At 43.7% G+C, this 19,988-nt stretch overlaps 1 pseudogene; it reads right to left on the reverse strand.

The window, feature by feature from the left end:
* Window positions 1-12,151: 12,151 nt before the first annotated feature.
* On the reverse strand, window positions 12,152-14,902 carry LOC129059661 (uncharacterized; annotated as a pseudogene).
* Window positions 14,903-19,988: the final 5,086 nt, after the last annotated feature.

A 19,988-nucleotide genomic window follows, 5' to 3' on the forward strand; every position in this document is an offset into this window, starting at 1 on the left:
TTGAGTTCATTGTAGATACTGGATATTAGCCCTTTGTCAGATGAGTAGATTGCAAAAATTTTCTCCCATTCTGTAGGTTGCCTGTTCACTCTGATGGTAATAAACTTTTTTTTTTTTTTTTTTTCGTGGAGTCTTGCCTTGTCACCCAGGCTGGAGTGCAATAGTGCGATCTCGGCTCACTGCAACCTCCGCCTTTCAGTTTCAAGTGATTCTCCTACCTCAGCTTCCTGAGTAGCTGGGATTACAGGTGCCTGCCACCACGCCTGGCTAATTTTTTGTATCTTTAGTAGAGACCGGGTTTCACCATGTTGGCCAGGCTGGTCTCAAACTCCTGACCTTGTGATCCGCCCGCCTTGGCATCCCAAAGTGCTGGGATTACAGGCGTGAGCCACTGCACCTGGCCAACTTTTTTTTTTTTTTTTTTAGAGACTGGGCCTCTCACTCTGTAGCTCAGGCTACAATGCAGTGGTACCATAATTGCTCACTTCAGCCTCCAACTCCTGGGCTCAAGCAATCCTTTTGCCTCAGCCTCCTGAGTGGCTGGCACTACAGGTGGACACCACCACATCCAGCTAATTAAAAACTTTTTCTGTGTGTGTAGAGATGGGGTTTCACCATGTTTCTTGGGCTGGTTTTGGGATTCTAGCCTCAGGTGATCCTCCTGCCTTAGCCTCCCAAAGTGCTGGGATAACTGGTATAAGCCACTATGCTTAGCCCATAATAAAGTTGTTCTAGTCTTAGAATCTTTGTAATTTATATTCTCTTATGATGGGAACTCCACCTTCAAATTTTTTTTGTTTGTTTGTTTGGTTTTTTTTGAGACAGGGTCTTGCTCTCTTGCCCAGGCTGGAGTGCAGTGGTGTGATCCTGACTCACTGCAATCTCCACTTCCCGTATTCAAACGATTCTCCCACCTCAGCCTATTGAGTAGTTGGGATTACAGGTGTGGGCCACCATGCCCAGCTAATTTATATTTTTAGTAGAGATGAGTTTTCATCATGTTTGCCAGGCTGGTGTCAAACTCCTGGCCTCAATGATCTGCCCACCTTGGCCTGCCAAAGTGCTAAGATTACAGGTGAGCACTCTACCTGGCCTGGATTTTTTTTTCTTTGCTTTGTTCATTGCATTATTCATATCAAAGTGGAAGTATCTCTAATAATTCTGTTTTTACTACACTACTAAGATAGCGTCCTCCTAGTTACCTTTCCATCTAACTTGCGTTAGGTTTCTTGATAGCATTTATCACATAAACACTGTCTTATTTATTTGTTGTCACGCTTACTGCCTTGTTTTTTTTCAGCCCCTGATTGTGTCAAACACTTTATGGCCAAGTCCATTTCTGCTTCTTGGTCACTTATCTCTGGAAATTTGATCACTTTGTAGCACAATATAGACACTTACTATCTGTTAATGAAGAGACAATGTATTAAAAGGCTGGGTGTGGTGGCTCATGCCTGTAATCCCAGCACTTTGAGAGGCTGAGATGGCAGGATTGCTTGAACCCAGGAGTTTGAAACCAGCCTGGGTAACACAGGGAGTTTCCATCTCTACAAAAATTTTAAAAATTAGCTGCGCGTGTGGTGTGTGCCTGTAGTCTCAGCTACTTGGGAGGCTGAGGTGGGAGGATTGTTTGAGCCTAGGAGACTGAGGCTGAAGCGAGCAGTGATGCCACCCCACTGCAGACTGGGTGACAGAGCGAGAACCCATCTCATAAGAAAAAAGTGAAAGAAAAAGAAAGAGTCGTCCTCAGAGCTCTATAACTGATTATAAACCACCCTAAAAAAGGATCAAAGTAAAACAGTGATTGTGGATGACAAAAGTATTAGAACAGCCATGGTTAAAGACACAATTGACGAGGAAATTTGGTTCTATCTATGGCACATAACAATTTAATATAATAATCGTAATTAGTTCTGATAACATATTCTAAGACATATCAGAATCACAAGAATCTTGTACAATTTTGGAACACATACTAATAACACATTTATATAAATACAAACCAAAGAAGGTTACACATCATTTCATATTTGATAATGATGATTTTATTATATGAAGTAAGCCAAATATGTCTCTTTGGATTTCAGGAGATGTAATGTCAAAAAAATTAGTGAGACCAAAATCCTGAATTTAGATTTAGATTTTGGAAAGTTTGTCAAACATCAAAGGTTGAAAACACAATATCACAAAATAGCATCACAGATCATTGTGAAATAAGTCATTCATTTAGTCAAAGTGGTAACTCAAATATTTTAAAAACAAAAAGGCAAAAACTTTTACTCTTTGAGACTTACTTTCCCAAACAATAAAACCTAATAAAGACAGGATGAAGTCAATTAAATTTTACAGACAAATCTATTACATTTTAATCATCTTGAGCATAAGATATAATTTTTGTAAACCTTCTCGTAACCTTTCATAATTTTTAAGTAAGGAATGTGTTAATGCTCCAATAAAACATTGTTAATCTGAAACAGGGACCCACATGCTTGTCTTGCATCAGTGTTCCTTTGACATTAATGTTTAATTTATAGGCTGGCCACGGTGGCTCATGCCTATAAACTCAGCACTTTGGAAGGCCTAGGCAGGCGGATATCTTGAGCTCAGGAGTTTGAGACCAGCTTGGACAACAGGGAGAAACCTTGACTCTATAAAAATACAAAAATTAGCCAGGCATGGTGGCGCACCCCCGTAGTCCCTGCTACTTGGGAGGCTGAGGTGCCAGGAGTCTTGCCAGGCAGAGGTTGCAGTGAGCCAGGATAATGCCACTGCACTCCAGCCCAGATGACACAGCTGGACTGTCTCAAAACAACAACAAACGCAACTGTTTAATTTATAGAGAAACTCTGAACTAATTTTATCTCTTAAAATGGATCTTTACAAGCTCACACACCCACTTCTTCTGCAGTAGTCCCTGGGACTAGAGGGGTTGAATAGTTTTAATTTCTGGACCCATGTCTCATGACTGCAGCTTATTCTGATTGTTCATCTTCTCCTAGGTCTGAAGATGAGGCTTCAATTGCTGTCAATGTTTAAGATTTAGCCAGAGTTGGTGACTTTTTTAGATCCAGGAGTCAAACCTGTGTGACTTAGTAGCACAAGGAGTTTAAAAGAAATACAGAAAGTTACATGGATACAATAACCTTAATTTTTACAAATCTTCCCAAAGAAGAAGTGTGGTGGGGAGGTTGGGGAGAAGAGGTTGAGGGAGGAAGCAGGTCACAATCGAATTCTTGGCTGTTCCAGGATAGCTGGCACAAGTATGGGGGCCACACAAGAAATAGAAAGTGAGAGGACAGGGCCCAGAATATACTGAGCTCAGGGCTTGCAGCATCTGGGGCCTCAAGGCCTCTTCTGCAGAACCCCAGGCCTCTGGCACATGAGGAAGAAAGTGCTGCGCTATCACTTGTGTCCAGGAAAACCAGGAACTCTTGGACTCAGGAGCCACCAGCTTTTGCAGTTTTATACTCTTCCGGCCCTGCGTGTTGCACATAGGTTAGGAACCTGGCTGGTGACATTACAAATTGCATATGAAAACGGAATTAATGACATTAACATCAAATTCTATCATCTCATGTGATAGCTATCCAGAGTCAAATAGTTTGTCTAAGGGGATGAAAAGAAAAATTAGTACCGGGCCTATGAAGAGAAAGCTGTTCTGGGGGACCTTGGTTTATAGATAGTTTATCATTTCCCCAAGTCAGATTGCTACTCCTGAGCAGAGACTGGAATTCTGTTCTGCCAGGAGAAAAACGCTTATGGGCGACTATCTATAAATGAACATTTGGGATGTTAGCAAGAGAATGCAAGAGCGGGTGCCCAGTTCTCTCTCTCTCTCTCTCTGTAAAACACACATAAAATTTACCATCTTAACCATTAAGTGTATAGTTCATAATGCTTTGCAACCATTGTCATCATCCATCTCCACAACTCTTTGTGTCTTCTAAAAGTGAAACTCTGTATCCTTTAAAGAATAACTCCCCACTTTCCTCTCCCCCATCCCTGGCAACCACCATTCTACATTGTGTCTATGATGTTGACTACCCTAAGTACCCCATGTAAGTGGAATCATACAGTATTTGTCTTTTTGTGACTGGCTTATTTCATTTAGCATAATGTCCCTTAGGTTCCTCTGTGATGTAGCATGTTAGCATTTCCTTCTTTTTAAAGGCTGACTGTCTATGTGTACCATGTCTTACTTATCCTTTCATATGTGATAATGCTGCTATGAACTTGGGTGTACAAATATCTTCCTGAGACTCTGCTTTTAATTATTTTGAGTATATGTCCAGAAGTGAAATTGCTGGGTCATATGCTAATTCTATTTTTAATTTGTTGAGGAACTTTCTGTTTTCTACATTGGCTGTACCAATTTACATGCTTACAACAGTGCATACACAGGGGTTCCAAACTCCTTATATCCTTGCCAATTCTTGTTATCTTTTTTTTTTTTTTTTAATAGTAGCCATCCTAGTGGATGTGCAGTGGTACCCGTATCTCATTGTAGTTTTGATTTGCATTTCCCTAAGAATTAGTGATGCTGGACATTTTTTTTTCATGTGCTTATTGGCCATTTGTATGTCTTCTTTGGAGAAATGTCTATTTAAGTCCTCTGCCCATTTTTGAAATGGGCTGTTTGTTTTTTGATGATGAGTTTTAGAAAGTGTTAATTTATTCTGGATAGCAATCCTTCATCAGACATATGTTTAAAAATATTTTTTCCCATTGTAGAATTGTATTCAAACTCTATCAGTGGTTATTGGCAAGCAGTCTATTATCAGTGCATTCAGGGCTATTCATTCTTTCTCTACTCCTTCACCACACCCCATTGATCAGTTATTGTTTCAGAAACCAGAAAGTAAGAGGCAAGGGGAAAACTACACAAGGGAATTTCTGGCAATTTTTCATCTTTAATGATTTTTCTCTTTCCCCTCCACCATTTTTTTTCTTAACATGTATTCCATTAGGGTCTTAGGCCTGCCAAAAGAACATTTATGTCTCTCTCTCTCTCTCTCTCTCTCTTAAGATGGAGTCTTGCTCTGTCACCAGGCTGGAGTACAGTGACACCATCTCGGCTCACTGCAACCTCTGCCTCCATGGCTCAAGGGATTCTCCTGCCTTAGCCTCCGGAGTAGCTGGGATTACAGGTGCACACCACCACGCCAAGCTAATTTTGTATTTTTATATGGTCTCGATCTCTTGACCTCGTGATCCACTCACCTTGGCCTCCCAAAGTGCTGGGATTACAGGCATGAGCCACGGTGCCTGGCCGAACATTTCTCTCTTAAATGTATTTTTCTGACACCCCTCTTCCTGTCTGTTGTCCTGTCTCCCAGACCTTAGAATGAGATCTTAGGTAAGGAGGTCTTACTAACTAACTGCACTGTTATTGCTCATTTTTTTTTTTTGCTTTTGAAAACTAGGTCAGACAAAGTTCAAGCTGTTTAGAGAGAAGTACCACAGTTTCTCTCACCCCTACTTCACAAGTTCATAACAATTATGAGCCCACAAGTTGGTGACAACTATGAGAAAAACGATAAAACCAGAAAATCAGTCTATTTAAATAAAAACACATCAGTGCCTACAACATGCAACAAACTCATCAGTCCCTCAAGTGGTCCCTGTTTCATAAGCAAACACGAACTGGAGGTATCAGAATTGAGGAGGAAATAGCAGAAGTATCATCCCGTGATTAAACATGTGAACACTAGCAATGCTCTTACAATTTACTATGAAATGACTGATGATTATTTTCTGGATATGATACAGCCTCAGAACAGTGAGGGAGGCACAGAGAATGTTGGTGACAGGAAAAGATGGAAAGAGTGAGGTGGATATCTTAGTTAATAAAGAGGTGGGGTGAAAGGGGTTTAGAAAGTAGCTTCCAGAGAAGAAAGTCTGAGCTTTCATGCACTACAGAACTAATTCTGTGGAAAACATAGCCCCCAGAATTGCTGGAAAGGAGTAATTAGAATAAAATCCTAGTTAATATTTATTATTTTAAATGGTGCTAGACTATGCTTAAGGAAGGATACCCACTAACCTCACTGATATAATGAGTACTGCAATTATATCTGGTTTTACTAACAATGGGAATGAAACACAAGGATTAAACTAACTTCTGAAAGTCAAAGAGGTGAGAAATTTGAACCACAGCAGGATCATGCCAGAATCCTAACATTTAAACCACCAGCCTACAACAGGCTAGGTATCTGATTTACCATGTCTGATTTCACCTTTGTCCCAGAACTCACTCCTATTCCAAGACTGGGATCCGCAGACCACAGAGGCACCTGTGACTTCCTTAGACTTCCAGGAGACACTGGATAGGAGGCTTAACCTTGTGTGTGGTTTTTTTGGAGTGGGAGGGAGGAGGTGGGAAAGGGAGGAGGGTTTCAGAAAACACTGGTGGTGATGACAGAACAATCTGGAGATGCTAGTAGAGACCCTTAACACACTCTAATAGAAAATGTCTTAGGCCTGCCAAAAGAACATTTTTCCCTTAAATGTATTTTTCTGACATCTTTCTTTCTGTCTGTTGTCCTATCTCCCAACCTTAGAATGAGATCTTAGGGAAGGAGGTCTTGCTAATTAACTGCCCTCTTATTGCTCATCTTTTTGGTTTTGAAAAGTAGGTCAGACAAGGCTGGGCGCCATGGCTAACACCTGTAATCCCAGCACTTTGGGAGGCTGAGGCAGGTGGATCACCTGAGGTCAGGAGTTCGAGACAAGCCTGACCAACATGGAGAAACCCTGTGTCTACTAAAACATACAAAATTAGGCAGGCGTGGTGGTGCATGCCTGTAATCCCAGCTACTCGGGAGGCTGAGGCAGGAGAATCTCTTGAACTGGGGAGGTGGAGGTTGCAGTGAGCCGAGATCGCGCCATTGCATTCCAGCCTGGGCGACAAAGAAACACTGAAAAAAAAAAAAAAAAAAAAGGAAGAAAGAAAAAGAAAACTAGGTCAGACAAAATTCGAGCTCTTTAGAGAGCAGAACCACAGTTTCTCTCACCCCTAGTATACAAATTGTGACAACTATGAGCCCACCCTGATTAAAGGAAAAGGTAAAATTTGACAAGTCTGGAGAAACATAGATAGCACTGGTTACTGCACAGAATCAGTAAATATGCTGACTCTAACTTCAAGCACTGTTTTGCACTATAAGTAGAACTAACTCTAGAGAGGTTCAGTTTCTCTAGAGGATGATATGGGACACTCAGCAATGATAACTTTACTTTAGCAATGATAACTAGGAACTTATGCTGCAGTGTAGGCTCTCTTTAAGTTGACTTACCTGGACATTTTCATAAGGAATCTCAAATTAGACTTTTAAAAGCGTCCAGATGCTAGGAAACCAAACCAGAATTTTGCTATCATACTTTGCCTGCAATACCCAGAGATTTGGGTGAATTCTCCTTTTGTTAAGATTCTCCAAATATCCTGATATTCCTGGTCCTGTCAGGAAGTGACAATTCTTACTCACCTGTAAGGAGAGGAACGTTTTAAACCAGGACAGTTTTTCATGTCTGAGTGTGTTTCTGTTCCTAAAAACCATGAAGGAAATAAAACAGTGATATTACATTCAACATGGTAACTCTAAATCCTTGTTCTACCAGTAGAAATATAATATCTCTAGGGATTAAGCCCGGTCTCCAGAATTTACCCAAGACCATAGAAAAATAACATCCAGATGTTTTTAAAAAGCACCCACAGGATGAGCTGAGGGTCTCTCAGTATACAGGAAACTGTCACAAAGTGTGCCTTCTTTTCTTTTGAAGCAGTAAAAGAAGTTCTCATAATTCCCGAGGCTTTGCTCAAAACACGTGAGATATGGCCCAGCTTTATAGTTGTTGTCATGCTACCATACATGCATGTAAATCTGTCAAGGCTAAGTCAATATCAGTGTTCTCTCTCTCTATTGGGTACTCAGGGGCCTTTTCATTGTCAGGATTGTTTTATTTCTCCCACAGTGGATATATTCTTGTCCTTTCTTTCCTTCTAAACGGATTATTCTTAGAAGCAGTCATAGACAGGGCTTCCCAGAAGATGGTTCCATGTGATCAAGCAAACAGTTGTGTTCAGGGTGGGTTCAGTTCGTATAACCTCATGTTCATACAAGTAGTAGAGGATTCTCTTTTTAAAAAAGATGGTCGAGTGCGGTGGCTCACGCCTGTAATCCCAGCACTTTGGGAGGCCAAGGCGGGTGGATCACCTGCGGTCAGGAGTTCAAAACCAGCCTGACCAATGTGGCAAAACTCTGTCTCTACTAAAAATACAAAAATTAGCAGGGCATGGTGGTAGGCACCTGTAATCCCAGCTACTGGGAGGCTGAGGCACAAGAATCACTTGAATCTGGGAGGTGGAGGTTGCAGTGAGCCGAGATCACGCCACTGCACTCCAGCCTGGGTGACAGAGTGAGACTCCAACTCAAAAGAAAAAAAAAAAGAATAAAAATTTACAGTACAAAATTACGGACCCGTTCAAAGGACTCCTAAAAGCTAAGCTTCCTTACCTGCATGGTAAATTTGCCTGTGGCCCTGCATGATACCCCACATGGGCCAATGAGGTAGCACAGCATTGAACTGCACCTTACTCCTTCCTGTTCCACTTCCCTCTCTTAAATTCAACTTTCTTAAAAACAAACAAACAAACAAACAAACAAAAAACTACTGTTGAATTAAAAAGTCTCACATAAGTTTTCACTTTAGCTAATGCTTCCTGGGGAAGCCAGACCAATAAAATACGCTGCTCTGCTTACCTTATATGCTTTGACTTTTTTCCTCTGCTGTCTGAATCCCCAATAATTCAATCTGTATTGAAAAGATAATGAGGGTGCCTACAAACGTGGAATGATTCAGATTAATATTGACCTTTGAACAGCCTGAATGAGACCTCTTGCCAGAAATTAAAAAGTCTGCTTGAGTAGGGCAGAAAAATACATTAAAAGGCCTTTTTAAGTATCAAGCAAGTATGAATATTTGTAAGCCCATTTTGTTTATTACTCTTGTCAATTTCCCATTTTTGGTCAGCCAGTGTGTCTCATGATCACAGATGTTAAAAATTATGAATAATGTATTAGCATACTGAATCCAGCAATATATATATTTTAAAAATACATCATGATCTAGTGGGATTTACTCCAGGAACTTGCATTTGAAAATCAATCAACATTATTCACCGCATTAACAGTAAAAAGAAATAAAACCGCATGATAATATCAGTAGATGTAGAAAACCTTTTTAAAAGTTAACCTCTCTTCATTATTAAAACAAAAAATGTCTTAACAAATTAGAAAAAGTGGATTCCCTTATTTATTTAAAAGTGTATCTATAAGAGATGTATGCTTAATATTCCACTTTGAAAGAAATAAAAATGTTTTACCCCAAAATATATTTCTTTGACATATTTTGAGATGGCTGTCAGAGGCAGCAAAAGAAGTAGCCCTGCAATGCCATCATGCATTGATATATACAGGCCTTCACTTTTCCAGATGTAGGAAGGATTAATGAGAGTCTGACACCTTTAAAGGTCTTAAGGAAACAGTTCTCTGAGGGATGCTATCTGTGAGTTTTCATGTACAAAACAAGACTACCATTGCTAGCAGACCTCATCTTCTCTCCCTCCTATAACCAGTTCTGCCATGATCCACTTCTTTCTGTAACCTCAACATGGTATAAAAGCTCCTGCACCTCACTGGGGGGTTGGGCAATCATACATTTTGTATGTGTTTTCCCCTGTTAATCTTCTGTTTTTGCGAGTCGATTTTACAACACTTTCAGAGTGCTAAGAGAAAGATTTCCCTTGGCCCCTAGAAATTTGGTGTTGTAAGCAGGAACCCAAAGGTTGGCTCTTTTGGAAGCCCACAGTTAAGGAAAACCAGGAGCTAATCAGCCAGCGTAAGTATAAGAATTTCTTACCAGTCGGATTCCAGGCCCCTCTCTGTGGAATTTGGTCAAGTAGACAGTAAATATCACTCTTTGTTCATTTTTCCTGTCCAAAATCTTGACTGATGGGAGAAAAGGATTTGTGTGACCAGTGCTGGTGTATTGACTCTGGTGTACTTTCTGGTACTTTGTGCTAAGAATCATATTGTTTCATCCATTTCCTCCTAGAGTAGGCTTTTCTTTGTCTTTCTCTTTCCGTGTTGTTCTGTCATAAAGAGGTGTACAGGTTGAGGTTTTTCTCTCATCTCGTTTTGTTTTGTTTGAGATGGAGTCTTGCTCTGTTGCCCAGCCTGGAGCGCAGTGGTGCCATCTTGGCTCACTGCAACCTCCGTCTCCTGGGTTTAAGCAATTCTCTCACCTCAGCCTCTCAAGTAGCTGAGATTACAGCTGCGTGCCACCACGCCTGGCTCATTTTGGTATTTTTAGTAGAAACGGGGTTTCACCATGTTGGCCAGGCTGGTCTCAAACTCCTGACCTCAAGTGATCTGCCCACCTCGGCCTCTCAAAGTGCTGGGATTACAGGCGTGAGTGTTTTGTTTTGTTTTTTAAGAGACAGCATCTTACTCTGTCACCCAGGCTGGAATGCAGTGTTGCAATCAGAGTTCACTGTAACTTCAAACTCCTGGGCTCAAGCCATCCTCCTGCTTTAGCCTCCCCAGTAGCTAAGACTACAGGCACATGCCATCATGCCCAGCTAATCTTTTAAAAATATTTTTATAGAGATGGGTCTCCCTACATGCCCAGGCTGCTCATGAACTCCTGGCCTCTCAAAGCACTAGGATTACAGGTGTGAGCCACCATGCCTGGCCTGAAATAATCAATATGCCAGAGGTATATTGATATATTGGCATATTGGGGTGTTGTATTCTGGTGTCTTACAGTCGCATTTTGAAGGAGTGTGTCCAGAATAATCAACTCAGAATTTAGGTTGGTATCTTGAACTGGAGTGTTAGGGAGAAGGGACGCAGTAAAATTACACGTACCCCTATATTAGAAGACGGGCCTTAAATTTACACTAAAAGTTGATTTAACAGTGAATGGTAAAATTACATTTACCTATTCAGCCACAGGCAGAGCTGTACAAACTCATAGTTCCCTAAGTGAGGGTGTGCATCTACAAAATGGAAATGAGAAGCAAGCCCAGTACAAAGCATGTGCTTGCCGCAGTTTTCAGTTGAGAATGAAATCAGATAAAGCACAAAATACAGTTGGCACAGTGTCTGTCACAAATAATGATTTTTGTGCCATGAACCACTCAATATGTGAGGAGAAGTAAAAGATGAGGCAAGAAGATGAAAATATTTATGATAAATTGTACCTTATAAAAAACCAGAGGAGTGAGGAACATGATTTTGCCACTTGCCCAACCATTTCAATGTATTGAACTACATTGTGAAAAAACAAATATGATCATATAGAAGCCAGGAGTTCAAGTCCAGACTGGCCAAAATGGCAAGACCCCCTCTCTACTAAAAATACAAAAAAAATGCTGGGCATTCTGGCTGGCATCCCAGCTACTTGGGAGGCTGAGGCTGTTGCGGGAAGTCAGGGACCCCAAAAGGAGGGACCGGCTGAAGCCATGGCAGAAGAACGTGGATTGTGAAGACTTCATGGATATTTATTAGTTCCCCAAATTAATACTTTTATAATTTCTTATGCCTATCTTTACTGCAATCTCTAAACATAAATTGTGAAGATTTCAAGACACTTATCACTTCCCCAATCAATACCCTTTTGATTTCCTATGCCTGTCTTTAATCTCTTAATCCTGTCATCTTGTAAACGGAGGAGGACGTATGTTGCCTCAGGACCCTGTGATAATTGCGTTAACTGCACAAATTGTAGAGCATGTGTGTTTAAACAATATGAAATCTGGGCACCTTGAAAAAAGAACAGGATAACAGCAATGTTTAGGAAACAAGAGAGATCCTCCCACCTCAGCCTCCCTGGTAGCTGGGACTACAGGTACCCGCGACCGCATCCGGCTAATTTTTTAAATTTTTTGTAGTGACAGGAACGCTCCCGGTAGGGTCTGTAGGTCTCTTGTGAGGATTTCATGGGGATGTGTAGATTTTTGGGGAAATGTGAAAGCCTAGGGCAAAGGGATGTTTTTCTTCTGGGCAGAGGCAGTTCCATATTTCCTATGGGGAAGGAGATTTTAGCTCCACTTTGACTGAAAAGTAGGAAAAAGAGAGAATTCAAGCGCTTGAAAATTCGCCTGCTTTGCATTTCCCGAAAGACAGAGAAAACTTCAGCGATCCATTTCACAGATCAAGGGTGTAGAAAAGTGGAGAGCAGTGTGAGATGTTCATTGGGCTTGGAGAGGGAGCGGACTTCTGCCAACATTCCCACCTCCTGTGCTGGAGTCTTGCCGTCCATTTTTCTCTCCTGCTCTCTTTCATCTACTATCCCCAAATATCAAGGATATCAGACAGTTAATCATCAGAATAAACGAGTAGTTCCCACAGAGTTACAACCCGCAGAAGAGGTACCGGACCGAGAGAGTGGGGGGGTCAGGCCTGAAGTCGAGGTCAAAAAACGCTGTGCCTTTCATTATCCTCAGAAACCTAGACCGACTTTCCAGTTTGGAAGGGAAGAGTTTTCCGCCCCTCCTGTAGGATCCTGAGAGCTCTGGACGGGGAGGAGACTCTGGGACCGAGGGGTGGCCTGGGAGAGCCCCGCCACGGAGGTTGGAAGGGTGTTTCCTGCGTAGGAAGCTGTTGGCAATCAGAATGGTTTTTACTCTGTTCCTGCAACCAGCCCCATCCGCTTGATTCTGGGCCCCTAAACTGCCTCCTCTTCTCGTGCACTTTGCACTGGGTTGAATGCGGGAACGATACAGACTTCCCTCCCAGCACGGTGGCTCATGCCTGTGATTCTAGCACTTTGGGAGGCCCAGGCGGACGGACTGCTTGAGGTCAGGAGTTCGAGAACAGCCTAGGCAAAAAAAGAGACCCTACAAAAACTACAAAAAATTAGTTGGGTGTGATGTCGTGCACCTGTGGTCGCAGCTGCTCCACAGGCTGAGGCGGGAGGATAGCTGGAGCCCAAGAAGGCGAGGCTACACTGAAGAGTGATCACGCCACTGCACCAGCCTGGGCAACAGAGCAAGATACTGTTAAAAAAAAAAAGAAAGAAAGAAAGAAAAAGAAAAGAAAGAAAGACAAAAAGAAAAAAAGGAGAGAGAGAGAGAGAGAAAGAAAGGAAAGAAGAAAGAAAAAGAAAGAAAGAAAGAAAGAAAGAAAAAAGAAAAAAGCAGAAATAAAAATACAACAGACTTCCCCAAGCCCGAAAAACGGCCTTGGGAATCGAGAGCGGGTAGAGGCCGCAGCATTTTGGTAGCACGGAGCGCACCATGGGTCCACCGCTGCACGGCTCCTTTCCCGGCGCCAGAGGTTTCTTTCTTTTTTTGAGACGGAGCTCACTCTGTCTCCCAGGCTGGAGTGCAGTGGCGCGATCTTCGCTCACTGCAGCCTCTGCCTCCTGAGTTCAATCGATTCTTCTGCCTCAGCCTCCGGAGTAGCTGGGATTACAGGTGCCTGCCACCACGCCCGGCTAATCTTTTGTATTTTAGTAGAGATGGGGTTTCACCTTGTTGGCCAGGCTAGTCTCCTGACCTCAAGTGATGCGCCCACCTCGGCCTCCCAAACTGCAAGGATTACAGGCGTGAGCCGCCGCCGTCGGCCGTGGCGCCGGCGGTTTCTCACTGCCATTGCTACTCCTTTGTCAGCGACAGCGGATGCTCTCTGGCGGCAACATTCTTTGCACCAAAAGTTGTTTTTTGCAACAGCACAGGCTTTTGCTGCGGGCAAGTGCTCGCCGGATCCCAGCGCCGCTGGTTCCCTCCCCGACAACTTGTGAGTGTCCCCCCACTCCCACAATCTAATCGGTTTAGGGAGCCAGAGGTTTCCCGGCGGCACTCTCGCCTGCAGCATCCGGCGAAGCCGGGGAATCCGCTGGAGGCAAGGCCGGTTTCACTGAGTCCGGCGTTTCTCGGTACCCGCACTGCTCTGCGCTCTGTGCTGGCCCAGGCGGGTCTCAACACCGCTAGGCGCTGGGTAAAGACATTTGTCTGTTGTGGGTAGGATAGCCGTTATGGGAGGACTAAAAGTTTCTAGTAGAGCCCAACTGGCGGTTTCTTGATCATATAACCACTAGTTCCGCGGAGCTGGATGAACTTCAGTGGCAGTGCATGTTTCTCTGTGGCATCCCCACAGCTGCCGTCCAAACTGCGGTGTTTCGCTGGCACCACTGCCACGTGGGTCACGTTCTTCAGTGGCTGCGCGGTTCCCTGCACCGAAGTCGCCTGTTTCTGTTCCGCGCTTTCTCCCGGATGGCCGATAAGACGGTTTTCTGCTAGTTGTGCTACACGGTTTCCTGGTCTCCGTGCGCCGCTTTCTCCATCTGAGACCCTCTAGTGCCGGTGTCACGGTCGCAGCACCGGGGTTTCCATTGGCTGTTTTGCCAGTGGCGCGGAGTCGGCGGTTTTTCTGTCACAGCACTTGTCGTACGGAGTTTCTCGGTGGCCGAACCTCTCTTTTTTCTCAGAGTCGATGGTTTCTTGGTGACGGCGCCATTGGCTGCGTCAAAACGAATGTTGTCCTTGACAACCCCGCCGGCTGACGTCACTCGCAGGCTCCCAGCACCGCCATTTCGCCAGCCGAGATCTCTTGGTAGCGGCACAGCTCGTTGGTCTGGGCTCTCGTTTTCTCAGTGGCCGCAGCACCCAGGTTGCAGATGTGAGGGATTCGGAGTCGCAGCTGCCCCAGTTGCGCCGAGCCTGGAGTTATCGGGCGGTGGCGGCGCTGGGCTGGGGTAGCCAGCCGCTCCTCAGGGCCAGTGGCAGGGGAGCTGCCGGGGCGCCGTCTCTTCCCAGCGCCGCCGCACGGACACCGGCTCGGCCTCCAGAACCCAGTCCGGTGGCTACGCTGCTGGGGCTTCTGTGACAGGACCCCATGGTTTCGGGCGTCGTTGGCTTCTTGGTCCTACCAAGTTTCTATTTCGCGGTGCCTGCGATTTCTACCCCTTGTTCAAGTCGTGGAATAGTCACAATGTGATTTCTCAGCACAAGCAAGTTCCGACTTAGGACAAACACCGGTCTGGCCCTGGCTGCGATTTCTAGGTGGTAGGAAGTTACTGTTTCATCGTAACGAGGCTGAGTCACCCTGTGACTCATATCTCAGCAATTCCAGGTTTCCTGTAGCCTCGGAATTCTAATCCTAACAACCCCGGGTTAGCCCTGCCTCAACTTTCTTAGTCATTCAAAGTTTCCTACTAGTAAGCTCTGCTTTAGCTGCGCAGGAGACGTTTAAGTCCTGTAGAAATCTGGGTACCAGCGAATGCGATTTTTTTTTTTTTTTTTTTTTTTTTTTTTTTTTTGGCTTAGCGATGACCGGTTTAGCAGGGCCTGGGAGCTCTTATACTAAGTTTGGTTTCACAATAGCGGGTCCCGCCTTAGCTAGGCCGGTGTTTTTTAAACTCCCCTGGAAGTCAGGAAATGCAGGCAAACGCGATTTTTCAGTTTTGCCAAGCCGCGTTTGACGATAGCAAGTCCCGCCGAAAGCGACTTTTTTTTTCTACCACTTTATAGTCTAAGCTAAACAGTTTTAACCATGACTGTTATTTATTTATTTATTTAATTTGGTAGGAAATTTAGACTTAGGTGTAACATGTACCGGTTTAGATCGGATAGGGATATCCTAATCATAGGATTGCATTACAAACATTTGTAATTTCTTCTTTGTAGGAATGGTTCTCAGTAATTTTTACTTATTTTTTAATTGTCTTTTTGTGTCTTGCTCTGAGAACGACATTACCGATGTGCTTGCCTTTCATTTCTATTTGCATTTTAGGCTTCTATTATTTTAAAATTGTATTTAAATGTTATGTATTTTTTTCTACTGATTTTAAATGTCTCAGCTTCGTGCTCCTTGACTTGCATGCTCAGGACGCGGGGAGCCCATCTCGGTCTCAGCCTTGCTGCTGCCAGGTCCCGGGTTCTGTCTGGCGACTCCGCTTCTTATGCGGAGCAGCCGGTTTTGCGTCAGCACTTTTGCCAGTAGCGCCCACTGGGCGTTTTCTCAGTTGGTGCACAATTCTTAGCGCCCAACAGGACGTTTCATGTTCTCGGGGCCCGTAAATTCTCTGTGCTGTCTCTTTCTGGGTCCTAGCAACGCTAACATCTCGTAGGAACTTCCTGAACCCCTTTTTACGGTGCAGACCGGTGACTGCACCCAGCCGCTGTGCTCTCTAGTAATTCCATAGTACCGTTAGCCGGGGCTTTTTCTCTCACAACACATTACAACGGGTTAAAACACATTAAACGACTTAAAACACAATAAGATGCCACAACACATTTTTCTATCACAACACATTTAAACACAGTCAGTTCATTTCTCCAGACAGGACTCCTATCTAAGAGCCTGCAGTTTCTTTCTAGCAGCACCATTTATGGCACCTAAATGGACATTTGTTTGGCAACACCAGGGCAATCCGCTGGGTGTCTGCTCTTGCTGAGTCCCAGCGCCGCCGGATTATTGTTAGCGAGGTCCTTAGTAGTGCCGAGCCCTAGCGGACAGTTTCCTGGTGGCAGCAATGCTCATTTCCCGGACACAGATGGTTCTTGGCCTCTGAAGCGCTCTGTAGGGCGCGTTCTGTAGGGCTCCTTCTCTGTACGGTTCCTGCGTTCTGTAGGGCTACTTCTCTGTACGGTTTGCTTAGTGTCAGTTTCATTTCCGTTTCTTTTCTGGCTGTTTTTCCGTCGGAATTACGGTTTGTTTTGGTTCTATGTACTTTCTAAAATTTTATCGTTTTTCATTTGTGTACTAATTTTGGTGCATTTATTATTATTGAGTTTCATATTTGGCTTGCCCCCGCCCACGAGCTCCGGAGACATAAATACCCAGGCTGATGGTAGTGCTGAAGTGTATTATAGTAAGGTTAAGTTCCTTGCGATTGATAACTGTACTGTGCTACTGTGTAAGTTTATGTGAGACAATATCCCTGTTCTTAGGAAATGCACACTAAATATTAAAGTTTACTGGCCATCAGTTGTATAATGTTTTTACAATTAAAAAAACTTTTTGCTCTGTCGCCCAGGCGGGTGCAGTGGTGTGATCTGGGCTCACTGCAACCTCTGCTCCTGAGTTCAAGCAATTCTTCTACCTCAGCCTCCCAAGTAGTTGGGATTACAGGTGCATGCCACCAAACCCGGCTAATTTTTGTATTTTTGGTAGAGATGGAGTTTCACTATGTTGATTATGCTGGTCTCGAACTCCTGACCTCTGGTGATCCACTCGCCTCGGCCTCCCAAAGTGCTGGGATTACAGGTGTGAGCCACTGTGGTGGCCCCAAATTCTTTAAAGAGAGGAGAGGAGGGAATATGGATAAAAGGTATGCTGCAGCCGGGTGCGGTGGCTTGCGCCTGTAATCCCAGCACTTTGGGAGGCAGAGGCGGGAGGATCACTTGAGGTTGGGAGTTCGAGACCGGCCTGGCCAGCATGGTGAAACCCCATCTCTACTAAAAATACAAAACTTAGCCGGGCATGGTGGCTCATGCCTGCAGTCACAACTACTCAGGAAGCTGAGGTAGGAGAATCGCTTGAACCCGGGAGGTGGTGGTTGCAGTGAGCCGAGATTGCACCATTGCACTCCAGCGAGACTCTGTCTCAAAAAGGAAAAAAAAAAAAAAAAAAAAAAAATGCTGGATTTCTGTGGTTCCTTCTTGCATTGTTTCTTGTACATTTTAAATTATTTTAAATAAAAGGCTAAAAATGTAACATAAGGACTATATATTCATTATCTACAATTTTCACATCCCAGTGAATCCTATATAATGAATCTTTCATTCCACAATTTCATTTTCCTATTCCCACAAACGTCAACCTCTCTTCAGCATTTTGTATAGCAAATGTATTTCTTCAGCTTCCATGACATGTCACTGTCCTTTTCTTTTGCTTCAGCAGACACTCAATCTGTTTGCTGTGGCACATCAACTTTCTTTGTCCAAACTCTGAAATGCCCCAGGATGAAATATTTTGCTTTGCTAAATATTTTGGAGTAATTTTATACTTGCCAGTGGAATCTGTATTATCAACGTTGGTGCATAAAATGAATGCACAAAAAGGGGTAGTTGAGAAGTGTTTAATAAAGTAACTGACTACTTACAATGAGCATTTGTGGACAGGTAAAAGGAAACAAACAAGAGGTAGGGAGCACTCCAGACCTTGCACCAGAAGAAAGAATTACCATTCCTAGCTAAGTAGCGGCAAGAGAATGAGTGGTGTTAGAGAAAGCAAGCGAGTGCTGGAAGGGCCACTCCACAGTATTTTTGGCCTTTTTTTTTCCCCCTTTTATTTTTCTGAGACCGGGTCTCACTCTGTCACCCAGGCTGGAGTGCAGTGGTACAACTATAGATTATTGCAGCCTCTGCCATCTCAGCTCATGCAGTCCTCCTTCCTCAGCCTCCCAAGTAGCTGTGGCTACAGGTACATGTCACCATGCCTGGCTTATTTATTTATTTATTTATTTATTTATTGAGATGGAGTTTTGCTCTTGTCACCCGGGCAATGGTGTGATCTTGGCTCACTGCAACCTCTGCCTCCCGGGTTCAAGTGATTCTCCTGCCTCAGTCTCTCGAGTAGGTGGGATTACAGGTGTCCACCACCACGCCCTGCTAATTTTTGTATTTTTTAGTAGAGACAGGGTTTCACCATGTTGGCCAGGCTGGTCTCCAACTCCTGACCTCAGGTGATCCACCCGCCTTGGCCTCCCAAAGTGCTGGGATTACAGGTGTGAGCCTCCGCGCCCAGTCTAATGTTTTTATTCTTTGTGGAGACAGGATCTAACTCTATTACCCAAGTTGGTTTTGAACTCCCGGCCTCAAGGGATCCTCCTGCCTTGGCCTCCCAAAGTGCTGTGATTGCAAGCATGAGCCACCATAGCCAGCCTATTTTTGACTTTACGTAAAATAATTCAATACCCTGAGCTCCAGGGGGAAAAAAACAAGGTAATAAATTACTACTCCATATCTCTGAACAGCTGGTGTCTTTCAGTGCCTAAACTCAAACAGAAGCCTGGGGGCAAAAGTAGCTCTCCAGTGCAGTCCATAACGGTTACTTCTTGCAACATAGAGCTGGCTGAAGACTGGTAAACAGATCTAGTGAGTGAAACTGATGTTAGCTAGCAGTGTCTTTATATTGATCAATGTATTCATGATGATAACTTTTTTTTTTTTTTTTTGAGAAAAGTCTTGCTCTGTCGCCCAGGTTGGCATGCAGTGGCCTGATCTTGGCTCACTGCAACCTCCACCTCCTGGGTTTAAGTGATTCTTGTGATTCAGCCTCCTGAGTAGCTGGGATTAGAGGCGTGGACCACCACACCTGGCTAATTTTTTGTATTTTTAGTAGAGATGGGGTTTCGCTAGGTTGGCCAGGCTGGTCTTGAACTCCGGGCCTCAAGTGATTCACTCACCTTGGCCACCCAAAGTACTGGGATTACAGGAGTGAGCCACCCCACCTGGCCCACAATGGTAACTTTTTAAAATGATCTAAAACCAACTCTATACTCTTAAATTCAACAAATTAGATAGAATGGATCAACCCTGCAAGATCCACAGTCATCATTAATGATATTGAATTCATGGTCCAAAAATCTTCCAAAAAAACAAACCTAGAGTTTCTTACAATTTCACTGACTAATTTTTACCAAATATTTAAAGAATAAATAAGTTGAATTCTACACGATTTATTCTAGTAAATAAAAGAATATGGAATACTTCCCAGTTTATTTTATGAGATCAGCACTTTGCTGACACACACAGTACGCTAAGAGAAAACTACTTACCAACATTGCACCTAAGCATAGATGCAGAAATCCTCACCAAAATACTAAGAACTAGCAGTCAGAAATATATGTTAAAGAACAATACCATGCCTTGGGCCAGGCGCAGTGGCTCACGCCTGTAATCCCAGCACTTTGGGAGGCCAAGGCGGGCGGATCACGAGGTTAGGAGATCGAGACCGTCTTGGCTAACACAGTGAAAC

Source organism: Pongo abelii, chromosome 4 (assembly GCF_028885655.2).
Source record: "Pongo abelii isolate AG06213 chromosome 4, NHGRI_mPonAbe1-v2.0_pri, whole genome shotgun sequence".
In the NCBI taxonomy this organism is placed as follows: Eukaryota; Metazoa; Chordata; class Mammalia; order Primates; family Hominidae; genus Pongo; species Pongo abelii.